We start from the raw sequence: 17,702 nt of genomic DNA, 5'->3' as shown, positions 1-17,702 counted from the left end.
CTTCACTTAAAGTATTACAAATGATCAAAGTTATTGTGACAGCACAAGTTGTTATTGTAGAGGTGGAAGTCTCTGAGAAAGTATGAAAGGGAGGCCAGACAAGATGAAACATATACACCTATGGGACGGAAGGAAGGACGGACAACAGAAAGGAGGGATAAAAGAAGAGAGAAAGGGGAGAGTGAAAGAAGGAAAGAAAGAAAGAAAGAAAGAAAGAAAGAAAGAAAGAAAGAAAGAAAGAAAGAAAGAAAGAAAGAAAAAGGGAAGGACTGAAAGGAAGAAAGGCAGAATAAAAAAGGGATGTAGGGCAAAAGAAGGAAGCAGTGAAGGAATGGGGAGAGAAGGAAAGGAAGGAAATGAAAGGAAGGGGAGGAAGGATAACAGAAAGAAGGAAAGGCAGAGGAAGTTAGTAAGGAAAAATTAAAGGGGGAGGGAAGGAAGGAAAGAAGGGGAGATGGAAGGGAGGGAGGAAGGAAGGAAAGAAAGGAAGAAGAAGAAAAGAAGGAAGCAGTGAGGGAAGAGGGAGGGAAGGAAGAAAGGCAACAGAAGATAATAAAGTTTTCTACCATAAAGATCCTCGCTCAGCCACGTCCTGTTATTGGGTGAAAACAATCCGTCCCTGTCTCCTAATTTTGCTTCTGCATTGTCATCTTGTCACATGGCCTACTGATGGAGACTAAACGTGACCATTTTAATGCCCATTACGCAGGCAGAAAACCACCCTGACAGATGACCATGCATCCATTGCTGGAGTACATGTGGACAGGAAGTGGCTGCAAGGAGGCTAAAGGAGATCAGTAGCACTGAGAGGCAACAACGCATGAAAAAAATAGGTGAAACAAATATTTGATCTATAAAAGCTGTTTATAATACGCAGGACAAACGAAATGCCATCTAGTTAGGGTTCATGCATACGTTATAGTAACTATTATTCCACAATGCCTGGACTTTAAGTTTAATTAAACATTATTTCATTCAATGTCATCCAGTCTTTGTGTGTCTCGGAAGATTTTGTTACAAACAAATTAAACAAAAATCTGCGGATCTGAGTTGAGCTACTTTCTGCTTTCAGACTGTGATCTGGAATATGAGCGAAATACTTTATTATGCTAATACAGCCTCCACTAAGAAGGACTCGGATCCACACAATTAATTACCAGGAATAGAGCTGAACTGTAGGTGCTCCTGGAGAGATATCCTGTAGTAAAGAACTGATTAGGAGATTATCATTGGAGCCTCAGCGCGCATTAGAGCACGTTTACACCGGTGAATGTTCCTTTAGGTACACAAAATAATTTAGGGATTAATTCCAATCCATTATAATTACAGCGCGCATTGAAGATAGGATGTAAGTGGTGGTTGCTGCTAATTATCTGAGTCTTTACTGGTACTATGTATTGTGGGTTTAAATTATTATTTATCATTAATTTCTCACATTTGGTTGAAGCCCTTGGAAAAAAAAATGTATTTAAAGCCACGTTTTGAAATATATTCCATGACTTTTCTTCATGTTATGCTGCCATTAGGCAGTTGTTCCCATAACCAGTGCGCAGATTGAACATGCAAACTTCCAAAACGTTGCAGTAAACATGACCAGTGAGTTAAACTCCCTTCGGGTGATACAAATCTTTGTCACGTCAGTGTCAGCCCTCTGCTCATCACAAGACAAGTGCTGCCTCTGCACATGGAGAGACCATTGGAGAAACAGCAATTAACTCCTCACCTACCAGCACCTTTTCTCAGCTCCACGAACACTAACTTAGAGGACTCCATCCTAATCAGCAACCACCAGATCCACACACCAACTGGCATTCTACCAAGGAACCAGTCCACTTCCCCATCAGCACTGGAACCAATGGAATACACCCCTCGCAGATGACATCATGTCACTCCTAACCTCATGGTGAGTCTCTACATGGTCACACGTTGATTTACACATTGCTCAAGTTTCCTCCATATATTTCATTTTGTTTTCTCGGCCAACTCTGACCAACCAACAACATCCCGGAAGCAATTTTGGTCACCACGAGTTACCACTGTACACCACGCATGATCCCAAGCCGTCTCCTCCTACACCTCATTCCATTTCCTGCCAAATTCAGTCACATTATTTTATCCCCATTCGGTCGTAGCGCTTCTTTCGTTGTAATTGTTTCGGTCAGGTACAATGCAGGACCACTGTTATTGCATCATACCTGATGATGTCTGCAAGGGGGCAGCCACATGAACGACAGAGGGGAGCGTCTTTGGAGGACTGGTCTCCAAAGGGGAGGAAATGTTGAGTGGAGCGTGCCCAATTATTTTTGACCATGTCCATGGGGCCAAAAACATACCTGCCTCCTTTTTCCAGTGCAAGGCAAGACGTGTTCTTTTTTGGATGTGTTGAGGCATGCTGAGGGGCAGATGTCTTTCCTTGGGCTGTGTATAGGTGTTGAGGTGCCATTAAAAAATGAAAGGCAAAGCACCACGTAGCACATGCACACGGGTTACCGTACCACATGTTAACATACAGGCTGATGTAACATGTATTCATGTGTGCAGTAAAGCATTCTCAAAAGTTGGAATGTGGCCTAAATTGGTGATGGGTATATAAAGGATTCCTTTACATTGGTGGGCAGAGGAATTACAATGGTGGCAAGTGGTAAAAGCACGCTTTGTACAGTGGTGGTCATTGGAAATTCTCTCTCTATTCAGCGGGGTTCATTGAAAAATGCCCCCTCTATTCAGTGGTGGTCATTGGAAAATACCCTCCTTATTCAGTGATGGTCATTGGAAAATGCACCCTTTGTTCAGTGGTAGGTTTTTGAAAATGCCCCCTCTATTCAGTGGTGGTCATTGGAAAATGCCACCTTTAGTTGGGGTTCATTGGAAAATGCCCCTCTATTCAGTTGTGGTCATTGGAAAATGCCCCCTCTATTCAGTGGGGGTCATTGGAAAATGTCTCTCTATTCAGTGGTGGTCATTGGAAAATGCTCTCTTTGTTCAGTGGTGGTCTTTCAAAAATGCCCCCTCTATTCTGTGGTGGTCTTTCAAAAATGCCCCTTCTATTCAGTGGTGGTCATTGCAAATGCCACCTTTTATTTAGTTGGGGTTCATTGGAAAATGCCCCCTATATTCAGTTGTGGTCATTGGAAAATGCCCCCTCTATTCAGTGGTGGTCTTTGGAAAATGACCCTTTATTCAGTGGGTGTTCATGGGAAAATGCCTCCTCTATTCAGTGGTGGTCATCTGAAAATGCCCCTTTATTCAGTGGTGGTCATTGGAAAGTGTCCCATTTGTTCAGTGCTAGTCAGTGGTCAATACTTCCGCCATAGAGTTATGGTAAATGTCCCCTTTATACTACATCGGTGGTCAGTAAAAATGTCCCACATTTAGACACCAGTCACTGATAAATGCCTCTCTTATACAATGGTGGTCAGTGTTAAATGCCCCTTTTATGCAGTGGTAGTCAATATAAGATATGTTCTTTCTTGGGTAGTGGTCAGTAGATGGTCTGAGCCACCCCTCCTCCTCTCTATTATTTTATCAACTTTGATATAACCTTTTACTCTACAAAGACTGTGTCTGGATGGGAGACAACCATACCCGGTCAATACCGTTGACAGCTTATACACTAACTCAGGCTTTATTAATGGCCAGCAAAGTAACATTTCAGTTCTCAATGTCTATAAATCACTGTCGTCTGTCAAAAACTGCGTGGCACATGTAAACCTTGTACAGAGTTTGGAACCCAACCTCCACAACAGCTGTATCATGCTGTATAATCACAGGGTGGGTTCTAATCTGCTTTGCAGGGTCAGCCCAGTCAGGGTCTTGAGGTACAATTTTTAATTGAGAAAACGTTTTATTTAATAATGAATTCTGATCAAACAAATATACATCATCAAGCAAAGTATTCCTTTACATTTTGCCCTGGCACTTACAGTCATCATCCAACTCTCTCAGCTCGGCTTCCCTGAACTTCCTTTTCAGCACAAGATCACAAGGGACAGAACAGTCTCCAGCAGCTCTCCATCTACTAGTTTGGATAAGGGAGGAGGGTGGAAATGGAGGAAGGAGGAGCAAGAGGAGTGACTTGTGTGTTTATATAGACGCCAGGGCCGTCTTTAGAGTGGGGCAAAAGGGGCAGTTGCCCTGGGTGATTGTTGTGGAGCCCAAAGCAGCTGCCCCTTGAGCCTGCACAAGATACACACACGGCACCATTCTGTTTACTGTGTGATTGGCATTGTATAGCATTGCTCCGTCCCTGCCGTACGCCACATAGCATGACCATGTAACGTCTCACACGGTATCACATCTCCCTCTGACGTCTCCTCCTATCCGCTCTGGTCTTTTTTGGGGATTGGTTGGGGTGGAGAGCAAAATTTAATGGTGGGGGCAGCCCAAGAAAATGTTTGCCCAGGGTCCAATCTGTTAGAACACACATTATTGTATCAATAGCAATAACTTCTGCAGTATACAATTTCGGCCACTAGATGGCAGTGTTTATAAGTTCTGTTATACAGTATCTGTGGTATTGAATAAGGTAGAGAATAAAGCGGTGGCTTCCTTCCTGTTTTAGCCAAGACATGAGCAGCATGCATATCAGACTGTGTGCTTGTGTTTCTCTGTGAGGCTGTGCAAGACGTTCCAAAACAATCAATATTAAAGACGGCCCTCATAGACACACACAGCTTGCTAGCACACACAAGGGTGGCTCCGTAGGACACTGCAAGGGACAGGAGTTACCCTAACACAGGATATTAGGGCCAGTGCTCAGCTGCTTCTGCAGGAAGCTAAAGCTTTTAAACATGAAGGAGCAGCATCCATTGTAAGTAATTTCATCAACATTGCTTTAAAACCTTTTGACTTTATTATCACTTTAATGTGCTTTTTTTTTAACCAATGACCCTTTTGCAGTTTAAAGACTGTACTGGACTGTCATGGGGAAAAAAAAAAAAAAACCAGGGCAAATTTTATTTACTACAATATTAAATCTCTATGATATTACCTTTAATCCGGCTAAGCCGCCACCGAACACACTGCTGCAGAAGAGACAGTAATTCTCAGTCCAGATTCCGCGAGCCGGGCTGAAAGCCGACAGTGGCTTCCAGCTGATTGGGATTCAAAGGAAGTCCTCCTAACTTACTCTTCGACTTGACTGGATCATGCAAGTAGAGTTGATGGATTTGTGAGAGAAATTGAAAATTAAAACTGCCGGCTGTCCTTTTTTGACCATTTGGCTGTGGAGCGTAGGAGAGATATTGAATATGAAAAGAAACATCGCTGGCAGATATGAGCCGTGTAAGGTCTCTGGCTACTACACCGCTGTAATACATTACATTTCTTTTTCTATAGACTTTAACAAGGAGCGCTTGTGTTTACCGCTCGCAGCAAAAACATCACCGCAGATTTAAGGCTGACACCGCCAGCAGTTTCTCATTTGTCACGGTGCAAGCCAAACACCGCTCCCGCTGTATATCAGGGACTAGGTAAAAAAAATAAAATAAGGTAATCCTTTAATCTGTGTGCTAACAAAATGATGGCTTTTCCGAACTAATGATCGGCTTCGGGGCACTTCTAGACGCTCTTTGGAATTCCATAAAATACAAAGTAGCGCTGAATGCCTTTCCAGTAATGCTGCGCTGTATGTTTATGAACATGTACACTTTAGACAAACACGCTTAGGGTATGGTGGATAGGTTAGGCATGAAGACAAAATGCTTTCACCCCTTGACATGCCCCCAAATGGAGTAACTGCTCCGCTGTTGCTCCAGCCGGCATCTCTTTCGGTCATGTGTGTGTTACTGTATACTGGCTGCTCTGCTGCACAATGTTTGCAATATGCCTGCTGCCCTCTTTCCAGCCAGAACATCCCAGGTTACTAAGAGCTGGGTTGGGAGATGTGTAAGGGCCATACACATCTCCCCGTCCAGCTCTTAGCAACCTGGGACTCTCTGGTTGGCATCCTGCCCAGCTCCTGGCAGCCAGTGATGTCACTGGTTGCCAGGAACTGGATGGGATGCCAGTCTACTAAGGGGTCTATTCACGAAGCTGCCGAAGGATCTAGCCGTAGCTTCGGCCGATCCTTCGGCTAGCTTCGGCCCCCTTCGGTTCAGTAGAACCGAAGGGGTGCTGTACGGGCTATTCACTATAGCCTGTACAGCTCCCGAACCTGGCCGAGCGGCACAGTCGAGCCAAACACATATGCATCGGCTCAGCTGAGCCGTGCTGAAAGCCGAAGCTGGCCGAGCGGCCGGCCATTGGCCAGCCGACAGCCTGCTTCTGACAGCTGGGCGGAGCCAGCCGTGATCTTACGGCTGGCTCCGGCCACTTGCAGAGAGATTAGCGTCCCTGGTTACCTGCTAATCAGGGACACTGATCTCCAAACTGTTTCTTTTTTTTCTTTATTCTGAATCGGAACGATGTCAGAATAGAGAAAAAAAAAATATTGTTTCTGGCAAGGGTTTCACAGAATATCTGGCAAGAGGTTGCTGTCCCGCCCATAGGCACCATAAAAGGCATGTTTAAGGATCATGGAAAATTTAAGAACTCTCAAACTGACTGGCAGAGGTGTATCTACAAAAAAAAGTGTGCCCCCATGCATCCCGCCCAGCTCCTGGCAACCAGTGACAAGGGACCCCGGCCAGATTGTCCAGCCTGCACACACATCTCCCCGCCCGCTCTGGTTGCAAAGAGCCAGGCGAGGTTCTGTGTATGTCCCTTACACATTCCCTCATGGGGCTCTTAGCAACCTGGGATGCTCTAACCAGCGTCCTGCCCAGCTCTTGGCAGCCACTGACATCACTGGTTGCCAGGAGCTGGGCGGGACACCATCCAGAGAGTCCCTGGTTGCTAAGAGCTGGGCAGAGAGATGTGTATGGGAGAGAATAAAGTCAGCTGTCTCTGTGTGTCAACAAACGTTCGCTGGCCTATGGAGCAGCACCCCCCCCTTCAAGTGGTGCCCAAGGCATGTGTAATATGTACTGGCTACACCACTGCTAACTGCAAATTCTGATGCCAGCGCATTCAGTAATGTTGCCTGGACAGAATTAGCAATTCACGGCCATTGGTGCCCGGTTTTGCTTTTGAAACGTACAATTTCCTATTAAACAGCTGCACGCTGCACCAACGAGGGATGGTTAAACGTGCATGGAATGCTACTGCGCACGGTGATATTAAAAATTGCTATCCATGGCAACCAACCGGCTGCTATTTTTCTTTTTTTTAAACTGTGCTTAAAAGGAAATGCTTAACAGGAAAAAAAAATACAGCAAGTATGGTTAACAAAGGTTTTATTTCCTCTACACAAGTTTCAGAAGTAAAAGTCAATAGTACAGACCATTGCAGCATACAAGATGCTGTAAGACATGCACTAAATAATGCATATCTGTGTCAGCTCGAAAAAAATAAGCTGTATAAAAGGGTTGGATTCATTTGATTCAATGATCAGAGAGGTAAGTATAACGTATCTTCTATCGCAAAGAACAGCTATTGCAATTTTTTTTGCAGGTTCTCTTTAAAGGGTTCAAATAATTATAAAGAAGCTGCTATGGCTATTTTTTTTAAAGATGCAAGGACTATAGCCCTCACCTTTGTTATACTCTTTACAGTGCACAGTTTGGTGTACATCCTCTGTATGTCTTTGTGTTGTTATGAATTAACATCATCCCGGTCCTGCCAATCAAGATGACCGAAGATGCCGAACTTGGAAGAAACTTGGAAGAAGGCCAGGTGAGGTTGTTGGCAGGAGGGAGCGTGCAGATATTGCCGGAGTAGAGGTGAATATGTTGTGGTTTAAAACAAGCCATCACTGACCCCTGTGGCTGCAGGCAATGTTGGGTAATTAATCCTGAAAATTAAGCAGCTCCTTTTAATATCATCAGCTCCTACCAGCAGCGCCTCCCCAGCTTAGCTCACCACCCCCTTTTCCTAACTTTTCCCAGGAATGATTAAAGAAGAACTCTGGGGAATTTGTTTCTTTACCTTTGCAGTGGGGCTACCACTGCACTGCAAGGGTTAAGTGCTCATTTTGGTCTAGGGAGGAAAATAACAACGTTATACCCGCCAGATCCCTCGAGCCGGCTTGCTCCTAGATTGAAGTAGAAATGTATGTCACCAGCACACCGTGGCTAAATCTTCAAGACGCGATCATTTTATTGATGCACACACATCTTGTCACATAGAAACTTTTCGGGGGCCACTCAGGGTCCCTTTATCAAGTATGACTGATGAAAAAACCCTGAGTGGCCCAGTGTGCTGGTGACATACTTTATTACTTGGATCTGAGGCAGCGCCATCCGCAGTCACTGCAGCACCCACCGCAAGGGACATAAAGTAAGGAGTGTGGTGAGACTCTCCTGCATTGCTCCAACATTGGTCCATGGAGTGTCTCACCCTCTCCAATGCAGAGGTCTAAGGTCTGTGAGTCATTATTTCCAATACACTATGAAGGACACAGGGGGACATACCTTTGCTGCAAAAGAGGAGGAGACAGACAGAAGGAGCACTGTCACTGCTGGCTGGCTGAGGATCGGGTGAATTGTGTTGGTTATGTGTTTAGATGAAGCACTGAGATCTTTGGAAATGCTGAATTAGGTTTTACTTGCTTAGAAGAACATTACTCGTAAGAATATAGCATTGTGAAGAAAAAACAGGGAAAGAAAAAAACTTCCTGTGTATCATAGATAAGCACATAGAGACTAGCATTGCACTACACCGCCATCTACAGCTCAAAAGACATATCACTATATCAGAGCATGCTGTTGTATTTCCAACAAGTATAACTTTGTTGTTGTCCTCCTTAGACCAGAAAGAGCACTTAACCCTGGCAGTGCAGGGGTAGCCACACCACAAGGGTTAAGGTTAATTCTCCCTGAAGTTCTGGTTTAAGGAGCTCTGCTCATACTGTCCCTCCACCCAGCAGTGTCTCGGCAGCTCAGTTCACACTGTTCCCTCCTCCCAGCTGAGACTCAGCAGTTCAGCTTCCTCTGCTGCCTCTTCCAGTGACTCTGCAGCCTACTGGCCTTGTAATATCCAATGTAAGCACAGAAGTGCACAGAAAGAGGTAGAAGCAGAGTATTGGAACTTGTGCCCTGTGAGGATGGTTTGCTGAATATCGTTTGCAGCTACGGAGGTCAATGATGGCTTGTTTTACTGCTTGTTATAAATATGTAAATACTGTCCATAGCCTGGCCAGAGTTCTACTTTAACGAGAACCAGTTACAGGTTAGAAACAGAAAGGAAATGAGAGGAAATCTCCCCAAAGGGATACAGACAACAATGAAAACCCAACCTAGGCTCTGCTCCATCCCTACTCTACAGAAAAAGGTTAATAAATAGCAGGTTTTGGCTGCATTGGGCTTTACCTTTATGTTTCAGATATCTTCTTTGTAGTTTTAAATAAAGAAAGCAATAGTAATATTGAGGCTTTGGTTGAGAGTAAAAAAGACACCAAAGCTTGCCTTTTTGAAAGAGAACAGCTCTTTGATTGTCATGAGTAGTAAATCGAGACATTGTTAAAACTGCTCAATAGTGACATCAAAGGTTCTGGATGCAGTCCAAGAGTCGTTCAAAGACAAGCCAATGTATGTGTAGCAAGGTTCACTACTGCGCTTCCCAGCCTAATGGCGCTACTTGCCTGGAGTGAGGTTCTTTTATAGGCCTGTCCCAACAGTACACTCCAACTTCAAGGCTGGAGTCAGGGGTGCTTTCTTTGGAATAGGGCTGTACAGTGAAAGTGAACTTAGAATACAGTGAACATCTCCTTCCAGTACATAATAACAGTTTTTTTTACTGACACAGGTGCCACAATATTAGAAACTGTAAATGCGCTATACAAAAATACTTATTTAGATCTGTTTTGTTTGAAATATTACTTTCCATGTATTTTAAATTATTAATTTCCCCTAATGACCAACTTGAGGTTTTTTGACTTGAGGTCACCAGGTAACAAACGCAACATTGTGAGGTACATATATACCACCACTACTCGTGGTGGTGGAATATATGTACCATGATGATCAACATGATCTATGAACCATGATGATGTCTGGGTCAGCAGTGGTATGTGGTTCATGCTTAACCCCCAGCCACTGAGCCCTAGCAGCCCTGGGATGAAAAACAGGAACAGAGCGGGCAATTTATACCCTAAAAAGCATGTCTGGGCACTTAGAATAGTCCTGAATTTACTATCCTACAGCTAGTCTTTCATCGTAGGAGAGGATGAACTTGGGTTTAACATGTCATATAAGGGTAAGAATGGAAACTAGCAACCTAAGGTGATCTGGAAGAAAGACAAAAGAAGAGCGTAGGTGGAAACTTTGTTCTCCTTTTTAATAGCTAGTTTTGAGAGTCAGAGGAGGAGTGCTGACATTATTATTATTATTTTACAGGTTTTATATAGCGCCATCAGTTTGCGCAGCGCTTTACAATATAAGGAAGACATTACAATCACAATACAATTCAAGACAAGATGGTAAGGAGGGCCCTGCCTGTGAGGGCTTACAATCTAAAAGGGAGTGGCAAGTGATACATGAGGAGATAGTTGTGTGGGGATGAAGTGTTTTAGAACGTGATGGTTGAGTGGTTAGTTTGAGGTAGGATAGGCTTCCCTGAAGAGCTGAATCTTAAGGAATTGACTAAAGGCAGTCAGAGTGGAATATAGTCGGACAGGTTGGGATAAAAAGTTCCAGAGGATGGGAGAGACTCTAGAGAAGTCCTGGAGGCGAGCATGGGAGGAGTAGTATGTTGACATGTAGTATGTTGACATGAAGTGGCCAGAATATATACAGTATAGGAAGTGAATAACATTGATTATCTCATTACAATGGCACCTGGAAATTGGTGGCATATATAAGGCAATATAACATTTTGTCCCTGAAGTTGATGTGTTGGAAGCAGAAAAAATGGCCAAGCGTAAGGAGTTGATTGACTATGACAAGGGCCAAATTGTGATGTCTAGATGACTGGATCAGAGCAGCGTCAAAAACTGCAGCTCGTGTGGGATGTTTGTGATCTGCAGTGGTCAGGATCTACCAAAAGTGGTCCAAGGAAGGAAAACCGGTGGACAGGTGACAGTGTCCTGGGTGGCCAAGGCTCGTTGATGCACGTGGGTAGCGGAGACTGGTCTACCACCTACCTAAACATTGTTGATGACCAGGTACATCCTTTCAAGGAAATGGTTTTCCCTGAAGGCAGTGGACTCTTCCAGCAGGATAATGCGCCATGCCACACCGCAAACATGTTTCAAGAATAGTTTGAGGAACACAACAACAAGTTTGTGGTGTTGACTTGGCCTCCAAAATCTCCAGATCTCAATCCAGTCGAGCATCTTTGGGATGTGCTGGAAAAACAAGTCTGATTCATGGAGGCCCCACCTCACAACTTACAGGACTTAAAGTATCTGCTACTGATAGCTTGGTGCCAAATACCACAGCACACCTTCAGAGCTCTAGTGGACTCCATGGGTCAGGGCTATTTTGGTGGCAAAAAGGAAACCTACTCAATATTAGACGGGTGGTCATAATGTTATGACTGATTGGTGTATATCAGGGGTCGGCAACCCCCGGCTTGGCACGCGAGGCCACATCGGCTGGCACGCAAATATATATATATAGGACAGGAATACATTCAAAGCTATTTGTGGCTGATACTACTGTGCACTTGCATGGGTCTGCATGCATGCCTTTGGCCTGATTCATACAGCGTACAGTCAGGCTGTACAGATCCGTGCGGCGCACACAGCCGTATCAGGCCGCTTCCGGGAGGGACAGGTGCTGCGTGTTATTGTACGCAGCAGCTTGTTCTTCCTCTATGGGAGGACGCGTCCATACGCTGTCATACGCTCACCCGAGCTGCACATCTGTGCGGATGTCCTGCTTGGACGAGGACAGGATCCATCCTGTTTGCGTCCAAGTACGGACAACCACACCCACACGGATGTGCAGCTCGGGTGAATGAACGTACGGCCGTGTCCTCCCATAGAGGAAGAACAAGCTGCTGCGTACAATAACACGCAGCACCTATCCCTCCCGGGAATGGCCCTATACGGCCATGCATGCCCCACGGATCTGTACGGCTCGACTACGCTGTGTGAATGAGGCCTTATACTTAAAGGAGAACTATGGGGTCAGTGTTTTCCCCCATAGTTCTCCTAGGGGTCACGGGAGGACACAAACTAGCGTCCTCCCATGACCCATAGCTCAGTATATAGGGAGCTACAGCTCGCGGTATACTGAGACCGCCGCAGCCGGGACGGATCCCGACATTACTGTCAAGATCCACCCAGCTGCGTGATTGACAGCTGGCTCTGCCTATCTAGAGGCAGAGCCAGCTGTACCCGCCCCCTCCCCCGTCCGTTCTGCCAGTCAGCGCTGGAGGATCGGACAGGGGAGGGGGGAATCCCTGCAGTGAGCAAGCGACGGTATGTGTTTGCTCACTTCTCGATCTATTGAGCCAAACTATGAGGCTGAGTGATTTTCACTCACCTCATAGTTCCCCTTTAAGTCTTGGTCCATCTTGGTAGGGGAGACTGCTGCCACAATACTGTTTTGTTTTTGTATTATTTATTATAAAACCTGTGTTTTATGAAAGTGCAGCGTCTGGGCTGGTCTGGAGTTTTAAGATAATACAGAAACAGGGATCACACTAAAACTGTAAGTCCAGTTTACTTTTTTAGTACATGTAAATATATTTTGTGTGTGCAATAGTTATAAAATGTTTTCACTTACAGTTGTGCTGCTAACGGCAAGATAAACACATTCAAATAATTAGTGAGTTTAACTTATTATTAGCAGTACAACTATGAGTACAAAAACTGAAATTTGCTAATACCATGGTGCACTATTGTTCAATGGCACTCGGTTGTCTGATGGTTGCAAAAATGGCACTCGGTGTGTAAAAGGTTGCTGACCCCTGGTGTATATAGATAGTTATAGTAGCTATGGATTCAGGTGTTCCGTGAAATTTCCTTGTTACTAAATATTCCACGGTCACCTGTTAGTGTTGTTATAACAAAGTGGAAGCAACTGGAAACAACAGAAACTCAGCCACGGAGTGTTAGGCCACGTAAAATGACAGAGTGGGCACAGTGCACACAGGTCCCCAACTGTCTGCAGAGTCACTAGCTACAGACCTCCAAACTTCAGATCTGCACAACAACAGAGTGTAGAGAGATTCATGGAATGGGTTTCCATGGCCGAGAGAAGTGGAGACGTGTTCTCTGGAGTGACCAATCACGCTTCTCTGTCTGGCAATCCGATGGACGTGTCTGGGTTTGGCGATTGCCAGGAGAACGGTACTTGCCTGACTGCACTGTGCCAAGTGTAAAGTTTGGTGGAGGGGGGGATTGTGGTGTGGGGTTGTTTTTCAGGGGTTGGGCTTCCCTTAGTTCCAGTGTATTAAATATTTTAATGGGCAACATAAGCTCAATACTAAGTTCCCTGCAAATCAATAGCCACTAAAATCTTGCAATTCATAAACCCCAGATCTGAAAAATGTCAGATACAGGTGTGATCCCGTAAATGCATATCAGTACTACATGCAGTAAAATACGAGGTGCATATATTTACACAAGTACCCAACATATTTGACAGCTGTATGATGATAACTAAAGCACTGCCATTTAGCTTTAATATATAAGGTCATTCATAATTAAGCTGATTTAAAGATCACAAGGTCTGAACATTTTTTTTTTTTTGGTCACAATTCATTATTTATAGACCTTTTACAGCTCATTTTGGTGAGAAGGAGAGGAATAGATTAAGATAGCTGCTTAATTACATTTCTGCAAAAATATCTCATCAAAAGAATAATTTCTAACTAACTGTCCGATCCACAGCTGTCAATGTAATGCTGGCCAATGGGTTTTTAAAGCATCACTTTCATCAGAATCGGGACACTCATGGCCAGTACTGTTGCAATGGTCCTGCTTGGATTCAGTTTTAGGACTTGGTTCTTAGAGTGTTGAACAATTGGGGTGCGTTAGAGCTTCACAGGTGGCAAGAAGTCTCTGCCAGCCCTACAATATTTGGAGAAAAGCATTTGATCTGGCCTCATTAGTCTTAATAACATTTTACACCAGTTTGGTGTTCATTGGAACCTTAATAGCCACTTCTAGATTGTTAACAGAACATTCTGTTGTCTACTCGGGCCACATGTTCTTGGGTTTCTGCACATCTGTTGTCATAAATCACTGGTTTTCTGCTACCCACTACTTTAGTGCTGATCTCTTTAATTTGACGTTGATCTGGCTCCTGATTTGGTACCTTAACTGGAAGTCATAATATTGTTGACCTCAGATTTGTTTTCTTTGCTCCCTGTTGCAGCATCTTCTCTAAGCAGAACCAACCTGGTGCCCAGAGCTAGTAGTACTCAGCAGAAAGATTACTGTTGGAGCTCCAAAGGAACTGTACACAAATAAGCGTCTCCAAAGGTATAAAGACTAACATAACTGCTATTACTGTGAATTTGTTAGTAAATGCCCCACCTACTAGACCTTTTAAAACATCAACCCATGGACAGTACTAGTAAGGAGCCGCAGAGGTGACATCAATGAAGAACCAAGTAGGTAGATCTTACGTAGAAACCCTTTAGCCTTTTGAAGTGATTGCATATAGTTTCCAAAGTCAATTTTGTGGAGAATCCCAAATTGTATTTAACATTCCAGCAAATCAATCTTATCCACTTCCAGAAAATGTGCCCCTACTAGCCAAAGTAACAGGTTTGCTTTACAGAGGGGACCATATGCAGTCAGTACTTACCTACTGTGCAGTCCCCCATACACCTGATCTGCTGCCAGACTAGTCAACATATGCCTGACACTTCCATGTTTTGGTCAATGTTTGAGTCAGCCCTCCCCTCTCATTCTAATTTAGCACTCAATGCCTCAGCAGTTCCAAGTACTGCTTACATAGGGTCATGGGAGAACATGCACGGGTATCAAGTACCTTGTTGGAGACCGTTTGGATGAGGAGGCTTCCCTTGCACCTTGTGCCCCAGAGACTCTGGAGGTGGAGATAGAGTCTGAGTGAACAGCAAGTAACACGGGTGCCAGAGGTGCGTCCACACTGTGCAGGTAAATTCCAGAGTCAGGATCAGGTCAGACAAGCTAAGGGCCACACGGGGCGGGCAGCGAAGTACAAAGCAGGAGACAGTGGCAAATCCAGTGAACAGGCAAAGGTCAGGAGGCAGGCAGCAATCAGAGTGGTCAAGAGCAATCCAGGTCAAAACACAGGAACAGGAAACCTACATCAGACACAGGAACACACTGAAGAATGACAAGCTAAGGGCCACACGGGGCGGGCAGCGAAGTACAAAGCAGGAGACAGTGGCAAATCCAGTGAACAGGCAAAGGTCAGGAGGCAGGCAGCAATCAGAGTGGTCAAGAGCAATCCAGGTCAAAACACAGGAACAGGAAACCTACATCAGACACAGGAACACACTGAAGACTATCCAGCACCTGGGGATCAGGCAGGCTTGTTTAGATAGGCTGGTCTATTAGAGGTCACCACATCACTTCCTGTGCGCCAGAGGTCACCACATCACTTCCTGTGCGCCAGAGGTAAGCGCGTCTTTGTGCGTATGTCCCGTTGTGCATGCATGCTCACCGGCGCATGTCTACCTGCTGTACGAAAAACAGGACCCTGTGCATGCGCAGTGACAGGTGTTACCTTACAATAGCACTGTTGACATTTTAGCTGGCACATGGGCATTTGACATAGCCTGATTGCCTTAGAGTACTGACCCACTCCCATTCTACTGTACAAGGCATTACCTGGAGGATCTCCAGGTAAGAAACTTTGCAGTAGTTGGAAAAGGTTAAAAGTTGGGAAGGGTGACAACCCTTTATTTTTCTGTCTGTTTTCTGCTTCTAAGAGATTTCCCTTCACTTCCTGTCCTAGACACAACAGGAAATGAGTAGAAATATCACCAGAGTTAAATTGCATTTCCATCTTACAGAGTTGTCAAAGGAACAGTTCATCATCGGAAGATTCTTCTTCACGTCTTGCTGTGGTGTATCTTGGATCTTCCCTCACTGTCGGTATTGGTGTAATTGGTGAATGTTTCCCCAGGGGTGACACAAACAATAATAAAAACCTGACGGTGCTGCCACAGCCACTATCATTTTCTGTTATTTCTATTATACTGCTATGTATTGCACTGTATACAATTCTGTTAAGGTATGTCCCTGCCATCTAATGGTAGATTAGTGCTTCTACGACTTGATTTCTGTATACATTTGGTATTTCCAACTGCCCTCCCCTCCTGTTTAGTATCAGTTGGTATAGCCTTAGATAGACCCTTCCTGCTTCTTCCATGTTACCTCATTTTATGTCTAGTCCTCATTGCAGATACTAGGTTTGGAAGATCTATTGTCTTTTTGCGCGGCATGTGATCAGCAAACATCCTCTGAGAGACAAAAAACAAAAAGGAGCGCCTCCATAGTGTAAAACGACTTTTAATAATAAAAACGCATAACTGTATTGTACTTACAAGAAGTTGGTAGTAAAAAGGCATGTAGAAAACAATGGGATGTCAAATCATCTAGCAGCGGAAGTCTGAAAAGATGTGCAGCATCAGCATCCACTGCCCCTGTGTGGTCTCGGTTTACATGTTTCTGGGGTATGCCCCCTTCCTCAGAACCTGACTGACACCACTTACACCCTGTTCTTATGTGTCTAAGGCTGACCTATCACAAGCGATCTCTAAATGAGTCACAAGAAGCAGTTATACCAGTTTTTCTGTGTTCTAATAGGTGTTGTCTCTATCCCTGAGGTTCATTATAAGCTGCAAATCAGCTGGTAAAATCTAATTAGTGATCAACATGTGAAGGGTCCTAGTTTGGTATCCTCTATATGTACTTTAAGAAGTAAAACTAGGTTGGAATTAAGCTTCTGTCTCTTCTTCTTGGAGAGTTATCTTGTCTATGGATGGATCAGAATCAGCTTGTGACCCTACTATCCAGAAGGATTGAGGTCCAAAGGAGGGATGTCAAAGTATAAAGTGGCTCTTGAAACAGAACACTGACAGAGAGTTTAACTCCTCACTACTCTATCCAGAACTGAAAAATCCCAAAATGTCATCCTTTACATACACATTAACAGTGTTATTCACAATAGGGTGAAGAGTTTGGAGAAGTCAGGTGAAGGGAACAAAATAGCTGATTTGGAAAAATTCTCCAGTTCGGCACTTTCACTTTCCAGTTCAGCTATGTTGTCCTAGATTGTTCCCTTGCCCTGCCTTCTCCAAACTCTTCACCCTTTTGTGAATAACGCTGTTAAAATAATTATTTGCACACATTCCATTTGTTTGGTCTCTGCCAAGGAAAAAAATAACTAACGGTGTATTGACATTTTCGGTATTAGAATTCCATTCCTAATTATATTTTAAGAAAGATGAACTGAAATTTGAATAAAAAGAGGAAACTGTTCAGTTTACTTTAGATTTATGTTTACACCACCAGCCTGGAGGAAAATATATTTTTATCTTTTATCTCCCCTGCATATTTCTTTTTTCATGTAATGTTATCATTTTCTTTTTCATTTCCATTTTGTGTGAAATTTTAATTTAAAAATGGAGCCTTATGTACGTTATATGTATAGCAGGGCACACTTTCACACATTAAATGCAAATTTAAACATCATGCAACGTAACCATGGAAACTGTTGCCAACTATTCCTTACGAGGTAAGCCAGGACGTAAAACATCTAATAATCTGATGA

Source organism: Nanorana parkeri, unplaced genomic scaffold, assembly GCF_000935625.1.
Source record: "Nanorana parkeri isolate BGI_ZX_2015 unplaced genomic scaffold, ASM93562v1 scaffold138, whole genome shotgun sequence".
NCBI classification, from domain to species: domain Eukaryota; kingdom Metazoa; phylum Chordata; class Amphibia; order Anura; family Dicroglossidae; genus Nanorana; species Nanorana parkeri.
The sequence above is the reverse complement of the archived record's forward strand: the minus strand, read 5'-3'. Positions refer to the sequence as shown.